The sequence below is a fragment of the Ambystoma mexicanum genome, chromosome 12 (genome assembly GCF_040938575.1).
Source record: "Ambystoma mexicanum isolate Mex_15411 chromosome 12, UKY_AmexF1_1, whole genome shotgun sequence".
Classification (NCBI taxonomy): Eukaryota; Metazoa; Chordata; class Amphibia; order Caudata; family Ambystomatidae; genus Ambystoma; species Ambystoma mexicanum.
Genome location: NC_090936.1, coordinates 58,670,981 through 58,687,588, shown reverse-complemented (window position 1 = coordinate 58,687,588; position 16,608 = coordinate 58,670,981).

The following is a 16,608-nucleotide window of genomic DNA, read 5'->3' as shown; positions in this document are numbered from 1 at the left end:
CGTAATGACGCCCATTGTTTTTTTATTTTTTGCCCACACCTACATTTCAAACCTCTGGACAGATTTGCACCAAACCTGCGCGAGGAACAGCGGCTTGGACCCGAAAGTGTGCTTTTCCAAATTTGGTGTAAATCCATTTAGTATCTTTTAAAAAAATAGCCCGAAAGTAGGTAAAAAATAATGAGTGATATCTGCGTCGAGTCCACTGACTCATTTCCTGGTTTGGTGTCTGTGGACACCTCTGGACCAATAAGTGAACAGCGTAACATTTTGCAGAGATTGCACGCACCCGCTGATTGGTGAATACAAAATGTGAGCTGCGTAAAACCTTTTAAATGGACGCCATGCTGGATTCACGAACTGTGCCGATAGTCCGGGAACGTCGTGGTAAAAACAGATTAGAAAACACAACATTTCAGTTGTCATACTAATGAAACAATCTCTGGGTAGGTGAGTAGTGATACGCATGGGTTGGGATATGTCCAGAAAAAGCCAAAAATCAGATGTTTTTTCTTCTCCAAAGTCCGCAAACATCTCAGATGTTCGGGGACCTTGCTGGGGAGTTCACAAACTTGACAAAAGTTTGAGGACATCCATCCATGTAACTGCATTATAGGGTTGTTGAAAATCAGTTTCTGGATGGCTTATAACTTTGGTACCATTCTATGAAACTGCATGAAATCTTGGAATATCATTTTAGACCCAACTTTGAATGCATCTGCAACATATGGTGCTATTTCATGAGGAGGAGGTCAAATTAGAGGGTGGGTCCCAAAATGTTTGAACGGCTTATAAATTTGGCGCCGTTTGACGAATATGCATTAAAGTCTAAAAGAAGATTTTAGACGGAACCTTGAATGTTCTTGCAAAGCTCGTGGGATTTTGCCAAGAGGGGTTCAAATTAGAAGTGGGTTCTCAACATTTTTAGATGGCTTATAACTTTTATGCCCTTTGACGGGTCTGCACAAATGTTTTCAAAAAGATTTTATCCCCACCCTTGAATGTTTGGGCAAAGTCTGAATGGATTTTGTCAAGTGAGGACTAAGTTATATCACTATATTTTGCATGTACATGTTCAGACTAAGGCTGGAAACTTGTGTGAGGAGCATTTGACAAGGACCCGAAAGCATGGTTTCGCAGATGTATCCGTTTTATTTTTTGAAAGGTTTTATGATGTAGGAATAACCAATAGTGATGTACCTTTGGTGACTGTGAAGCAGACAATCTGGCCACTGGCAATAGCCATGAGGGACTGGTAATGGGGTTAAAGTGGGCATGGCAGCCAGTGACCGGGTATGTGGTCAAATCTTTGAAATCGGGATAGGTAAAAAAATCCTGTGTCAAAGTGCTGGATGGGATTGAAGCAAACTTGTGCAGGGAGCTTCAGCAAGTACCTGAAAGCATGATTTTGCAAATCTGTAATGTGCTCTATGTTTTCTAAAGTGGCAAAATGCAAGTACAAAAAATAGTGATATAACATTGGCGCCTGGGAAGTGGGCCTGGGTGTGAGCAAGGACAAATGTGTAGTCTCATTTGCTTACTGGGCAATGTGGCATACCCGAAGCCCTAAGTTTAAATGGGGAAAAAAATTCTGCTTGCGGTTGTAGCCCCAAATGCTGGATGGCATTGGGGATTGCAGAAAACCTGCGCGAAGAGCATGAGCAAGGACCTAAAAGTATGGTTTTGCAAACGTGTGCTGTGTTTGACTTTTTCTTAAGTGTCAAATGGAAGTACATACAATAGTATTATAACTTTGGTGCCTGGGCAGTGGGCCTCGCTCTCGGCAAGGACAAATGTCTACACTGATTTACTTATTATGGCATGGGGCATGCCCCATGGATTTTGGAGACTGGTCATGGCTGCAAGCAATGAGCACTGGCTATTGGTACCATTATGAAGGTATAGTGGAAAATGAACTAGGATGCAGGGTAGGTTCAGTAGATAACAGTTGTGGTTTGGTGGGGTGGAGTCATGATCGAGCCTCATGCGTAGGCAATTCAACCATGGCTTGCATCTCCAGCGTGTGCTGCTGATGCACATCAGTATACACTGCAAAAAATATGGTTTGGTAAAGGAGGCTTCTAGGCCACAGTGTTAGCCAACATTCCAACAACGGGTGATAGACTATGATATTTAAATTAATACTTTGCCGATATGCACTATGACCATGCGCCTGTGGCCTTTGCTCATTTTCATCCTAGTGTGGAGGCCCACATGTGCAGGACACACTGGCGCCTGCGAATTTCAGTGATTTTATGTTCTTTTTTTTTGCACTTTGCTCGTGTGGCCTTAGGAGCAAGAGTTCATCCAGTGTGGTGAGAAAATTACATTTTGCCCCCCTTTCTGGTCTCTCTGTGCCATCTCTATATATGAATGCACTGTTTTCATCCATCTGTATCGATGCATGTGTATTTCTCACTGTAATCATCTCTATGTTGTATTGTATTTGGGTATTTATATAGCGCTCTTTCCCCATTTGTATGGCCTCAATGCGGTTTTTACGGATTGGAACGCCCTTGGTGACCATAGTCAATGTGCTGGAAGGTTCTAGAAGTTTAGGTTAGGAAATGTGTGTGTGCATTTTTGCCGATCTAGGTCTTGGGTGGCTGGCTAAGCAGCCGGAAAGGTCCAGGCACGTGGGAGGGCGCTGTTGGAGATAGCGATAGAGTGTTATTGTTGAGAGATTCGATGTGTGGCCGGCTATACCGAATTTCCTTTTGTTGGTAGTTGCCGTATGCTAGTAGCAGAGGTGTTGAGGTACATCTGGTGTTTCAGTGTGGACGGTTATATGTGCTGCTAGACCGGAAAGCATAGCCGCAGCTGCACTTTATGGTGCATGGGTGCTTGGCCGTGCCTGCGGCCTGTGTCCACAGATGTGGTGTAAGTATATATACTGAAGGTCTTCAGGGATTATACGCACTGTGGTTTTCAGAGTTGTTCAACAGGTGCGATCCCCATTCAGAGCGGGCGGCTCTCGTCATTCATGGTCTCTCTAGTGAAAAGGGTCAGAGGATGCGCTGAGCGTGGGTGGGTTTATTGCGCAGTGTACCTTTGCGAGGGGTGCAGGCTACCCTGGACTTTGTCTCATTATTCGTGGTCTCACTAGGGGAAGGTTCTGATGAGCAGCGAGCGCCGGTGAGATTATTGCAGGTGTGCCACAGCGAAGGCTGCTGGCTTACCTGGTGTACTTGTCGGGTGCGAATGCTGTTGTGCATGGGGTGATAGTGCGTCACGTGAGCCACTGCAAAAGCTGTCGGCCCCTGTGTTGTAATTGGAGCAAGGGGCGTTGTTTCAATGGTGTAGTCTCGAGGTACCAGGAATGAGGGGAATATTGGGAAAAGCCATGATTTAAGGGCCTTCCTTAATTTCAGGTGGTTTTCAGTGTTGCGAATGTGTAGCGGTAGGGAGTTCCAGATGATTGGCGCTTGGATGGAGAAGGAGGAGCCGGCCAGCCTTGCGGAGTTGTGGGGTGGGATCACTAGGCAAAATGCTGTGCGAGATCTGAGGTTCCTAGAGGGTTTGTAGGGAACAATTTTGTCTCGGAGGAAGTCCAGGCCGGGGTTTGGGAACTGCCCGGTGGGTGATACACATGGTTCTAAACGTGGTGCATCGAGCACTCGGGAGCTAGATAAGGACTCTAAGAGTAGGGCTGATGTGTTCTCTGGGGGGCCGGTTAATGACCAGGCGTGCTGCTGCGTCTTGGATTCTTTGGAGTTTCCTTAGTTGAGATGCTGGGGCTCCTAGGTAGAGGTAGTTTGCGTTTTTCTAGGCGGGACAGGATGATGGAGTTCATGGCCAAAAAACAGTGCGGATAGTTGAGGTAGTGCGAAATACGCCGGAGAATCCATAGGTGGTAGAAGCAAGTTTTGGATAGGATGGTGGTGTGTTGGGTGAGGGATAAGTCTGGGTCCAACGTGCATCCAAGGTTTTTTACCACGTTAGAGATTGTGAGTGTGTTGGTCCTAGTGGTATGGGCCGCAGGATTTGTTTGGGGAGGAGCACTGTTTTCCCGTAAACTAGGATTTCTATTTTCCAAGGGTTGAGGATGAGGTGGTTGGCCATCATACAGTGGTCAATATCAGAGAGGCATGTCAACAGGTCCGGACTGCCAGAGCCTTTGGATTTTGAGGATGGTCTGAGTGTCGTCTGCATAGTTGTAGCAGGTAAGAATGTACAAGTGGATGATTGAAGGAAGGGGATTTAGGTAGAAGTTGAAGATTAGGGGTTATAGAAATGCTCCTTGAGGGACAACTTTACTCACTGGTCGTGGTGTGGATGTGAACTAGTGGAGGTGCATGGTTTGTGATTGATTAAAGATAAAGAAGGAGATCCACAAGAGGGCTGTGCCTCTGATTCCTAGTGTTTGTAGCCTGGAGTGAGTGATCGATGGTATCAAAGGCTGTGGAGAGGTCTAGCAGGATGAGAACAGCACAGCCTTCTGCATCGGCTGTTCTTTTTAGGTCCTCCCAGACGGAGACTAGGGAAGATTCTGTTCCCCGTAGTGGTCTGAAACCTGATTGTGTGGAGTCTAGGAGGTTGTTGGCTTCGGCAAATTGGCCTAGCTGTTTGTATGCTGCGCGGTCCATGAGTTTGGCTATGAAACCCATGTTGGAGATAGGCCAGTAGTTTTGGGGGAGGAGTGGGTCGAGTGTCGTTTTTTTGAGGATGGGTTTGATGTAGGATGATGTTAGGGCTTTCGGAAAAGATTGTGATGTGAGTGAGTGGTTAATGATTGTGCATGAGACATTACCTGCACAGGTGGAGGTTAGGATGTCTTTGAGGATTGAAGGTGGGCAGGGGTATATGTGTGGAATATGATTTCTGAAATGAGTTTGAATATTTTTAATCCACACATGAAGGCGGTAGTGATTAGGTAGTTAGCTATGAGCATTATATACTTATCAGGTGGCATGACGACAGGTCCGGACTGCCAGAGCCTTTGGATTTTGAGGATGATCTGGGTGTCATCTGCATAGTTATAGTAGGTAAGAGTGTATGAGTGGATGATTGCAGGAAGGGGATTTAGGTAGAAGAACAAGTTACTTACCAACTCTAACGTTCTTTCGACTGGATGTTCCTACCACGTATTCCTCATCTTAGATATATATTCGGCAGCTTGCTGCTTCTTTCGGAAACATTTTCACCAGAGGGCGCTGTGCTCGAGGCCGCGTAGCTTGGTCCCTCTAAGGCCGCCGTCGAGCGTCAACGTCATCCGACGTATAAAGGGCTCGAGCTGCACCTGTTGGTTCAGTTCTCTTTTTTCAATGTTAATGGTCGCATCAGTTGTATTTTGTGCCGGCAGATGTCAGGCTCTTAAGGAAGTACAAGTGCAAAAAGCTTAAGAACTGTACGGAGGGGTAGGTTTGGAGGGTCCATGAGGAATACGTGGGAGGAACATCCAGTCGAAAGAACGTTACAGTTGGTAAGTAACTTGTTCTTCGAATGGATTGTGTCCTCCCACGTATTCCTCATCTTAGATAGACTCCCACAGCAGTTGTAATTTGGAGGTGGGAGTACCATAGTTTTTTAATTATGCACTGAATGAAGGATGGCTTTGGCAAAATGGTCTCCTTGGTAAAAGGTGGTGTCTAAACAATAATGTTTTGCAAAAGTGTGCATTGATGACTAAGTGGCCGCAGCACAAATGTCCTGCACTGGGACACCCCTCTGAAGAGCAGTGGAAGTTGCTATGCCCATGGTTGTATGAGCCCTTAAACCATCTCGAGGCTCCTTCCCAGCCAATTTGTAACATTCAGATATTGCTAGGATAATCCATCTGGATAAGGTTTGTTTGGACACACCAAGGACCAATTTGTGTCCAGCGTAACCGACAAACAACTGATCTGTTTGTCTAAATATTTCCAGTCTAGATATGTAGAAACTGAGAGCCCTTTTTGGGTCTAGTCTGTGGAATCCTTCCTCCTCTTTACTAGCATGCTGAGGTGGATAAAAGGACGGTAAAGTGATCTTTTGTGACAGATGAAATCTGAAACTATTTTAGGTAGGAAAAAGGCTTGACTTTTAAAACAACTTTATCCTTGTGGAAAATCGTGTGAGGAGGCTTACAAGAGAGCGCCAGCAACTCACTCACCCTGTGGGCTGAAGTTAGAGCCACTAGTAAAACTGTTTTTAAAGTTAAGCGCCTTAAAGGACAATAATGTAAAGGCTCAAAAGGGGCACACATAAGAAACTTTAAAATTAAATTTAAATCCCAAATAGGAACTTAGAAGGGTGTAGGAGGGAACACATTTGTTAACCCTTTAAGAAATTGGATAACTAAAGGCATTTTGTATTATGAAACTTCTTCTGAGGAGTACTTGAAGATAAATAGCGCTGCCAAATATCCTTTAATAGTTCCAACTTGGAGCCCCGAGTTGGCTAAATGTAATAGAAAGGAAAGCACCATGGGAGTGGTACATTGAAAAGGATCCACATTCTTATCCCTGCACCAGTTACTGAATTTCTTCCAACAACACCGGCATAAGGATTTTGTTGCTGGCCTTCTGGCCGAAAGCAAAATCTCCCTAACGTCATCCGGGAGGTCCCAATCCTTATATCTCAACCTGTCAGCAGCCAAGCGTGAAGGTTGAGTGTCTTGACCTCTGGATGGAGAACCCGACTTGCCTCTTGCGAGAGAAGATCCTCTCTTTATGGAAGACGTATTGGAGGGCAGATGGACATGTCCAGAAGGTCCGGCTACCACATCCACCTGGCCCAATCCGGGGCAATTAGGATCATGGTTCTCCTGAACTTTCTCAACCTCCTGATTACTTGAGGAATCACGGGGACTGGATGAAATGTGTAAAGGAGTGGAAACACCCAGTCCACTCCGAACGCGTCCCCTAGAGCTCCTCTCGGGGGAAATACCCTTGAGCAATACAGTTCGCACTTCCGGTTGGCACCAGTTGCAAATAGATCCACTTGAGGGGTTCCCCAAAGGGTGAGGATCTCTTGAAGGACTTCCTGAGCTAGCTCCCACTCGTGGGAGACTGTGCTCTGCCTGCTCAGAGTGTCCGCCGCCGTGTTCAGCTCTCCAGCTAGGTGAACTGCTGATAGAGAGATTCCTTCTTGCAGTGCCCAGAACCATAGCTGCATTGCCTCTCTGCACAGTGGGAGTGATCCTACGCCTCCTCTTTTGTTGAGGTAGTACATGACCATTGTGTTGTCCGTCATTATCAGGATATTCTTTCCCTGTACAGAGGGCAGGAAGGCCTTCAGCACTAGTCTGATTTCCCTCAGCCCCAAAAGGTTGATGTGTAGTTTAGACTCCGATGGAGACCAACGACAGCTTATTTTCAGATCGTTGGTGTGGGCTCCCCACCCTGCGAGTAATGCGTCCGTCACTACAGTTATCTCCGGCCATGATTGCCAAAAAGGTTCCCCCTGAGGATATTTTCCTTGTGAGCCCACCATAGGAGATCTTGGGCCACCTTGGACGGGACTTGTAGAAGATCTGACATCTCCCCCGAAAACTGGGACCATTGAATCCTGAGGGCCCATTGCAGGGATCTCATCCTCAGTCGAGCCTCTGGCATCAGAAAAATGCAGGATGCCATGAGGCCTAGCAACCTTAGGAAGTCGAACGCTGGTAGATGTTGGGCATTCTGAATTTTTTTTACCATCTGCAGAATGTGGTGAGCTCTTTCCTCGGGAGGCGAGGCTTTCCCTGAGGTGGTGTCCAGGACCGCTCAGATGAATTGGAGTCTTTGGCACGGAATCATTTGTGACTTCTTGTAATTGAGGGAGAAGCCCAGTTTGTGTAGGAAGTGACAGGTCATGGCTAGATGTTCCTGAGCCCGTTCGGGTGAACTTGCCCTTATTAGCCAATCGTCCATATAAGGGTAGATGTGAATCCCCTCCCTCCTGAGACTCGCTGCCACCACCGCCATTAGTTTGGTGAAGAATCTCGGGGCGGAGGTCAGCCCAACTGGCAGAACCCGAAACTGATAGTGAGATCCGCCAATTGCAAACCTCAGCTACATTCTGTGTTTGAGATGGATTGGCACATGAAAGTAACCATCCTGAAGGTCCAATGAAACCAGCCAGTCCTGAAGCTGAAGAGCCTGAAGGATCTGAGAAAGGGTCACCATCTTGAACTTGTCCTTCCTGAGGAATTTGTTTACATTTTTCAAGTCCAAGATGGGTCTCAATACTCCGTCCTTTTTGGGAATGAGAAAATAAGGGGAGTACCAAACCTTGTTCCTCTCCGCTACATGTTCTATTGCACCTTTCTCTAGCAGGGTTAAAATCTCCTTCACAAGGAGCGGGTCTGGAATTTTGACAGAGTTGGCTTCCGGTGGATGATCTTGAGGCCTTTGATGAAAAGGAAGACAGTAACCATGGGTCACTATCTCTAGTGCCCAGGCATCTGTTGTAATGCCTCGCCATTCGTCCAGATACTGAGTGATTCTGCCTCCCACCAGGGTCTTGTGAGTTAAGGCCTCAAAGTGGCTTGGCAGTGGCTGCAGCAGTGGCTGAGGAGGTAGTAGCCGCTGCTGTGGCTGATCTAGCACCTCTCCCTTTTCCACCACGAAAGGGTTTTCTTTGTTGTCCTCTCTGACTGGCCTGCCCTCTCCCTTTTCCAGAAGAGGAATAGAAGCGAAAAGGGTGACGCTTCCAGGAAGATGAGCCTGCGTAAGAGTTTTGCTGAGGTTGCCTTCTAGTGGCGCTGAGTGATTTTGCTGCCACTTTCGAGGTCTGCATCTTCTCCAAGCTCTTTTCCGCCTTGCTGCCAAACAACCTCAAGCGATCAAAGGGCATAATAAGTAATCTGGACTGTACATCAGATGCAAAGCCAGATTTCCTTAACCATGCAAATCTATGCAAGACTGTGCTAGATGCCATGGATCTGCTTATACTCCCTGCAGTATCCAGTCCTGACATGAGCCACTCCTCCATAGCTTCCTTCCCATCCTTTACTATCGCCAGGAAACCATCCCGCTCCTCACCCTTCGGGATGTGATCAGCCACTGCATCTAAACAGCTCCACAGGGTGTAAGTAAACCTAGCTAATGTACAATCACATTAGTAGATTTAAGGGCCATACTACCGGAAGTAAAAGCTTTCCTCATCCAGGCGTCAATCTTTTTGTCGTCCCTGTCAGGGGGCATGGAGGGATAAGCTGATTGACTATTTGCAGTCGCAGCTTGAATCGCCAAGCTTTCAGGTGAAGGGTGCTTTGACAAATACACTGGATCCAAGGGAGCAGGTCTATACTTTCCTACAAATTTACAGCTGGTAAAGACTCAGGGCTCTCCCAATATGTCATAACTCTCTTTTGAAGAGCTTTGTGGAAAGGAAGGACTGGGTCTTTCTGAGGTTCTTCATCAATAATATCAGGTAAGTCGTCCTGGTCATATCTTGGAGACACTGACTTCCACCCCATCAAATCTATCACTCGTTCCCATAAGATTCCTATAACCCGGCTCAGCATGGTCAGTGGGGTCAGGTCTTTCAAATTCTAGCTCAGGTGAGGTATCTAGGCCACTGGCCGATTGTAGGCAGTCATAAAGGTCTGTCATTTTTTAATTAGGATCTACTAGTTCCTCAGGGACTTCTCTTGTCCCGAATCGAACACAAGCAGATGTAATTTCCTCATCAGGGGTTTGTTCCTCAAAAATAGCAGACATAGATTTAAAAAATTCCTGCCTGGGCTGAGGGTCGAATTATTTTTCTGGTAAAGGTGGAATAGACCTAGCTTTAGCCATAGTTGTCGTTATGGGAACCGGTATAAAAGATTTCCCCGACAAAGGCGTTGAAGGTGTCGACGGAATCGACAATGGCTTCGATATGTTCGAAGGAATCCCCGAGGTCATCGAGGAGGGCTTCGATGTCGAGTAAGGCTTTGATGCCGATGACGGAGGTATCAACTCCATTTTTGGCTTTGACGACATCGTCGAAGGACGCGTCGAGTCGATAGCTGACTTCGACGATGAGGATGCCATTTTGTCCACAGGCAACCTCGATTTATGCACCGAAGGTTTCTGTATAGTCTCATGAGGCGCTGGAGAATCATCGTTCAAGGACGCCCTCGACTTACTGTCGGATTTAGCGTGAGACGTTTTACATTTCCCTCTGTCACTTTTAGAGTGGACAGGAGCATGCTCTTCATGCAACTTTTTTGAGGGGGTCGGGCCGCCTTCTCAAAAATGTTTAGCATTGAAGCCCTAAAGGCCTCCCATTTTTTGGGGGAATCATGTTTAGAAGGACAAGAAATTAACCTTCTGTCGGGTGAGGAAGAAGAAGAGGGCGAAGATCTATGACGTCGCTTTTTTGATTTTTTCGATGAAGAGGAAGAGGACTTCCTCGAGCGACTTTTCGACCTCGATCGCTTCGACTTATGACAAGATTTTTTTCTCGATTCTCTTGAGTCTTTTAGTCTTTTTGCAGACTTGAAAGACTCTTCCCCCACCGCTAGCTTACCTTGGCGTTCCTTAAGAGCCTTGTTCGACATCGCCTGACACGAGCCGCACTCATCGACTCGGTGATCAGGACTAAGGCACCAAAGACAGTTGTGGGAAGGATCCGTAATGGACAACTTTCTTCCACATTTGAGACACTTTTTAAAACCCGTCTTGGGTGTTGTCAGAGTTGAGGAAGAAGACATTTCTCGATGAGAAAACTGACGCACCGTTTCGATACACGAAGCAGAAGCTTGGAAAAACGGAACTGAACCAACGGGTGCGGCTCGAGCCCTTTATACGACAGATGACGTTGACGCTGGCCTTCAAGGGACCAAGCTACGCGTCCTTGAGCACAGCGCCCTCTGGGCAATTTTTTTCCAAAAGAAGCAGCAAGCTGCCGAATATATATCTAAGATGAGGAATACGTCGGAGGACACAATCCATTCAAAGTTGAAGATTAGGGGTTATAGAAATGCAACTTTACTCACGGGTCGTGGTGTGGATGTGAACTGGTGAAGGTGCATGGTTTGTGATTGATTAGAGATAAAGGAGAAGATCCACGAGAGGGCTGTGCCTCTGATTCCTAGTGTTTTTAGCCTGTCTCGTAGGATGGAGTGAGTGATCGATGGTATCAAAGGCTGTGGAGAGGTCTAGGAGGATGAGAACAGCGCAGCCTTCTGCATCGGCTGTTCTTTTTAGGTCGTCCCAGATGGAGACTAGGGAAGATTCTGTTCCCCGTAGTGGTCTGAAACCTGATTGTGTGGGGTCTAGGAGGTTGTTGGCTTCGGCAAACTGGCTCAGCTGTTGGTATGCTGAGCGGTCCAAGAGTTTGACTATGAAATGCATGTTGGAGATAGGCCAGTAGTTTTGGGGGAGGAGTGGGTCGAGTGTCGGTTTTTTGAGGATGGGTTTGATGTAGGATGTTTTTAGGGCTTTCGGAAAAGATTGTGATGTGAGTGGTTAATGATTGTGCATGTGACATTACCTGCACAAGTGGAGGTTAGGATGTCTTTGAGGATTGAGGGTGGGCAGAGGTCTATATGTGCAATATGATTTCTGAAATGACTTTGAATGTTTTTAATCCGCACATGAAGGCGGTAGTGATTAGGTAGTTAGCTAAGAGCATTACATATTTATCAGGTGGCATGACGACAGGTCTGGACTGCCAGAGCATTTGGATTTTGAGGATGATCTTGGTGTCGTTTGCATATCAGGTGTTGGAAAGTCGGTGCATTGGGTAATGTTGCAATAGGATTGTGAAAGGGTCAATCACATGAGGGGTTAAGTATATGATACCAGGGGATGTTATCTGATAACATCCGGCCTCACAGCATTATTCAGAATAAAGGAATGAGTGAACGAGGGCGGGATATATACATGATAAAGGACATTTATAACTTGCGAATGGGAGAAGAGATTAACTTTGTAGGTGCTTTGATCTAAGCTAGTCTCTTGTGTGTTCTGGTTGCCAGGTGACGCAGGATGAAGAGAGGGTGAGCCGTTATGCCGGGGCTTATTAGAAGGTAGCCCTGAAAATTGATCTTCAGTTAAAGAGTTTGTTTTAAATAGTTAGAGGAAGAAACATTGATCGGAGTGTGAGCTGCGCTGGAAGGAAGCCTGAAGTCAAATCTGCAGAAATAAGTTGCTATACTTATAGACATTGACTTCGTTGTGGTCCGTGAAAGGAAAAGTTCCACAAACAGCAATAACTGACAGCTGGGTTTGTGAGGAGCACAGAGAGAAGTGAAGCAGAGAAGAGATAAGGGACTGAGCCAAGCTGATCTAATTTCTGAATGTAGAGAAAGGAAAGGCCCGGGTTGTGAGGACCTCTAGGATCCATCAGTGGAACTGCAGGTACCAAGAATTAATGTTAAGCCTGCTGCGAGGACCTCTTGGAGCCATCAGTGGAACTGCAGGTACCAAGAATTAATGTTAAGTCTGCTGAGTGGACCTCTAGGAGCCATCAGTGGAACTGCAGGTACCAAGAATTAATGTTAAGCCTGCTGCGAGGACCTCTAGGAGTCATCAGTGGAACTGCAGTTAGGAAAAAGGATGAACGAAAGGATAACGAGAAAGTCAGACTTTAATAATAAGAAATAGAGTGCAAAGTGGAAGGAGAGAAAAATAAAAACAAAGAAGAAAGAATGCAAAGACTTTTAAGATGGAATTGAAAGTGGCTGGAGAACTTTCAAGTTAAATTTAGTAGATAAGAAAAATTCAGTGTAAGTGACAAGTTGAGAGACTGATTCTGGCACAGCTTCTGGAAGAATCTAAAGAAATTTCACTTCAGCAGTGAAGAGAAGCTAGACTTCTAAACAACTACAGAGAATCTATCTTGCAGTTAAAAGTTTGTGTTCAGTTTGAATTAGAAGTTGACAGTTTTTACAGACTATCAAGAGTGATTGCCTTTATTCCCACTTTGAAACTTGACAAGGATGTAGAGTCCTAATGGCAACATTATTTAATGAATAGACAAAATGTACAAATGTACAAAGTGTTTGCTTTGGGTTCAAGGTGGAAAAGCCTCTTTTCATGGTGTTTTTTCGAATTTTGTTTGAAATGAGGAGATGGCTTGGACGTTTACTGATGCGATACGATTAGGTGTTGTTGTGATGTTGCTTGACTTTACACTGAAGAAAGACTGGCATTTGTTTATAAAATGTCTTTCGACAGTAATGCTATCATCACTTAGCCCGATCTGGGCTGTATGGGCAGACAGATCTGCATCCCAACTACACTGCTGCAGAATGGCCTCCCTTCTGTGCATCCATATGAAACAATGCATACATGCCCAGGCAGGGCTTTAAGTGGGCCAAGGCTAGCCAGGACTGAGCCCTGGTAGTCTCCAGAAAAGGCTCCTCAGCCAGGGCCACCCCAGCTACCCCTAGCCATGCTGACACCTCAGGCAGTCGTGTAGCCGAACTGCTGCACAGTTACACAGTGTGCCTCAGGTGTGAGCACTTCAGAAGTAATGACATCTGCAGACAGCCAGTGTAACCGTGGCTTCGGCTACACGGCTGCCAGATGACTCTGAACTACGAAACAGGAGAAGGGCTGGAGGCCCCAGTATCTCCTTTTTTTTCCGAGTAAAGGGGCAGCATGAAGCCTTTTAAACAAGGCTTCATGATGTATGATGAATCTTTTCTCTGAAAAAGGAGAGACTGGGCCCTCCACCCCTCCTCCTGTTTCGGAGTACAGAGTCATCACACAGCAGACAGCCCTTTCATTCAAGGAGCCTGTGATTTTTAACCACGTGGCGCCTTGAATGAAAGAGCTGCTTGCTGCATGTGAGAGATGCGGCACACTGATGTGACAGTTTTGGTGCATCAAGCCGCGAGGGGTTGGGTGCAAAACAGGTAATGCCAGTGTGCACCAACTCCCCTACTTTCAGCAGCACCCCTGCCCCCCATTGACGAGGGGGGGCTCTCATTAGGGGGCATGGCCCAAGTACACCTATACTTAGGTCACGCACCCTGAGTGCCCCCTCTTGATTCAGCATCCCACTTAATCCAATGTGCCTAGGACAGAAATGCTGGTTTGTGAACACTAGCAAACAGCAATGTGTGGTGTACGTGTTGTGCACCCAGAGTGGGACTGCAGCATAGAATTGTGTTGGGCAAAATTATAAAGTGGCCCACATTTGCAAATGGCAATTTATTGCTGTTGTAACAGACTATTTGAATAGTACCCAAGGGGGATTTATTTGATATAATGAAATACACATTGTGAAATGTAAAGAATATTTATTGAGCAACAATGGTCAAAACTACTAGCCACATCTTGAATTAACTCATCTAATTTGCCCACATAGGCCAAAAAAGTGGCCCACTTTGAACAAGAAAACTGGCACACACTAGCACTATGCATTTTTGTTTCCGGCATTGCCCTGTAGGCCAGTCCAAGCCTGTGTGCACCTCGCCTACGCGCATTTGTCAAAGAATCTGTAAATGTTGTGGGACCAGGCGCCTCGATACCATTAAAATGAAAGTAAATATTTTGCTATGTGGAATAGTTGAAATATTTCATTGTGTTTCACTGCATAGCTTGCCACTGAGCGCAAAACAATATTTTTCATTTTTGTGGCACGTTTCCTATAAAACGAAAGCAACCACTGGCTGCCTGAGAGCATAAAATAAAGTGTTTCATTGTTATCTGTCTTTGAATTAATCGTACTAACAATTTTAAGGACAGAATGTGCGGGATACCCATGAAGAATTGATAAGATTGTGTATATTGAAATCAGATGTAAGGAGAAATTACTCACCGTAATGATTTTTCTATGTATTCTCCTCCCGCAGATTTCTCATCTGATAGATATCCTTATCCAGCTCTGCTGCATGGGAAAAACTTCGACAGGGGGCATAGTGGACTTCGACATCGGCCGTCGATCCATCTTGCTCAGTGCTCGATCATCAGCTCCGGACGTGACGTCAGGCGTCATTCATATACTAAGTCAGTACTCCCCGTACCTCAGTTCCCCCCCTTTTCCCACTGCTTGAACGCTGCAGAGGAAACAATGGGAGATAAGGCTAATCAGCGTAAAAAACTTGAAAAGGGAAACATGCCTGAAATGAAAAAGCTTTGAAAAAGCTTTTATTTAGAATCAATGGAAACATTTGTCCTTTTAAAACAAATGACTAGCCAGATAGGAGCGGTCACATTAGAGGCATCACCAGGCGTTTCTTCGCTTAGATAGGTGCGCAAGGCCATATGAACATTCTTAGCGGGGACGGACGGGAGGGGCGATGGAGAATCTGTGGGAGAAGAATCCATAGAAATATCATTACAGTGAGTCATTTCTCCTTCATCAGATTGCTGTTCTCCTGCAGATTCCTCATCTGATAGACTCCCCAAGCAGTTAAGATGACGGAGGTGGGCTGAAAGTGCTACAGAAGCAGATTTTGCAGCTCTACCCTACCAAACCGTGTGTCAGCTCTGCAGGCAAAATCCGAACAAAAGTGTCTAGTAAATGTGTGAAAGGATGACCAAGTGGCCGAACGACAAATGTGTAAGGCCGTAGAGGCTGATACTCCTCTCGCCGATTGTGCTCTGATAACTGAAGGAAGATCTTTGACTGCAGATTGGTAGCACTCCATGATGCAAAGGATGATCCACAGCAGTAGAATCTGCTTAGTTACAGGCAGACCTTTGCGTGACAAAGTGTGGGCCGCAAACAACTGATTTCTGGAACTCGGCAGTCCTAGCGGATATAAAAGCTCAAGGCTCTTTTGGGGTCTAAGAGATGGAACCGGTCCTCCTCCTTAGAGGGATGTAGTGGAGGGCAGAAAACTGGTAGGTCTATGGCCTGAGAACGTAGGAATTCAGATACCACGCTAGGAAGAAAACCGAGTCTTACTTTAAGGTAAACCTTTTCCCGAAAGAACCGAAGGAACGGGGGCTTGCAACACAAGGCCTGAAGTTCGCCAACTCACCTGGCTGAAGTAATTGCAACCAGAAAGGCTATCTTCAAGGATAGCAGCCATAATTAACAGGAATGGATGGGTTGAAACGGAGCCACCATCAAGAACGTTAGAGCCAGAATGAAATCCCAGTCTGAGACAACTAACGGAGTTGGCAGAAACTTATTTCTGGAATTGGGCCATAACCGGGATTGTGAAGAAGGAACCTTGATCCAGGGACCATTTAAACACAGATAAGGTGCCAAACATCCTTTGACTGTGGTGACCTGAAGGCCCGCTGAGGTCAGTGACAGAGGGAACTCCATCACTGCAATGGTGGGGCAAGAGATAGGATCAATCACGCTTCCCTGCACCATGCCTCAAATCTTCTTCAACTACACGCATACAATGACCTGGTGGACGGTCTGCACGCAGCCAGCAACACCTTGAGTACTTCCTCAGAGAGGCCCCAGTCATCGTACCTCATTCTTTCAAGAGCCACGCATCTAAGTGGAGAGACTCTGGGTTCGGGTGAAGTACCGACCTTCCGACTGGGTCAGGAGATCCAGACGCCGAGGCAACTAGTGAGGTGGACATATGGTCAGATCCAATTCCCATAAGCAAAACTGTCTGCACTTTCTGTTGCACTGTGGAAAACAGATCTACTGATGGGGTAACCCAGCGAGAGAAGACCTCCTCTAGGACTTCCTGGCACACCTCCCACTCGTGGGAGACCGTGCTCCGCCTGCTCAGAGCATCTGCCAAGTTGTTCTCTGTCCCCGCCACATGAATTGCCGAGACCGAGA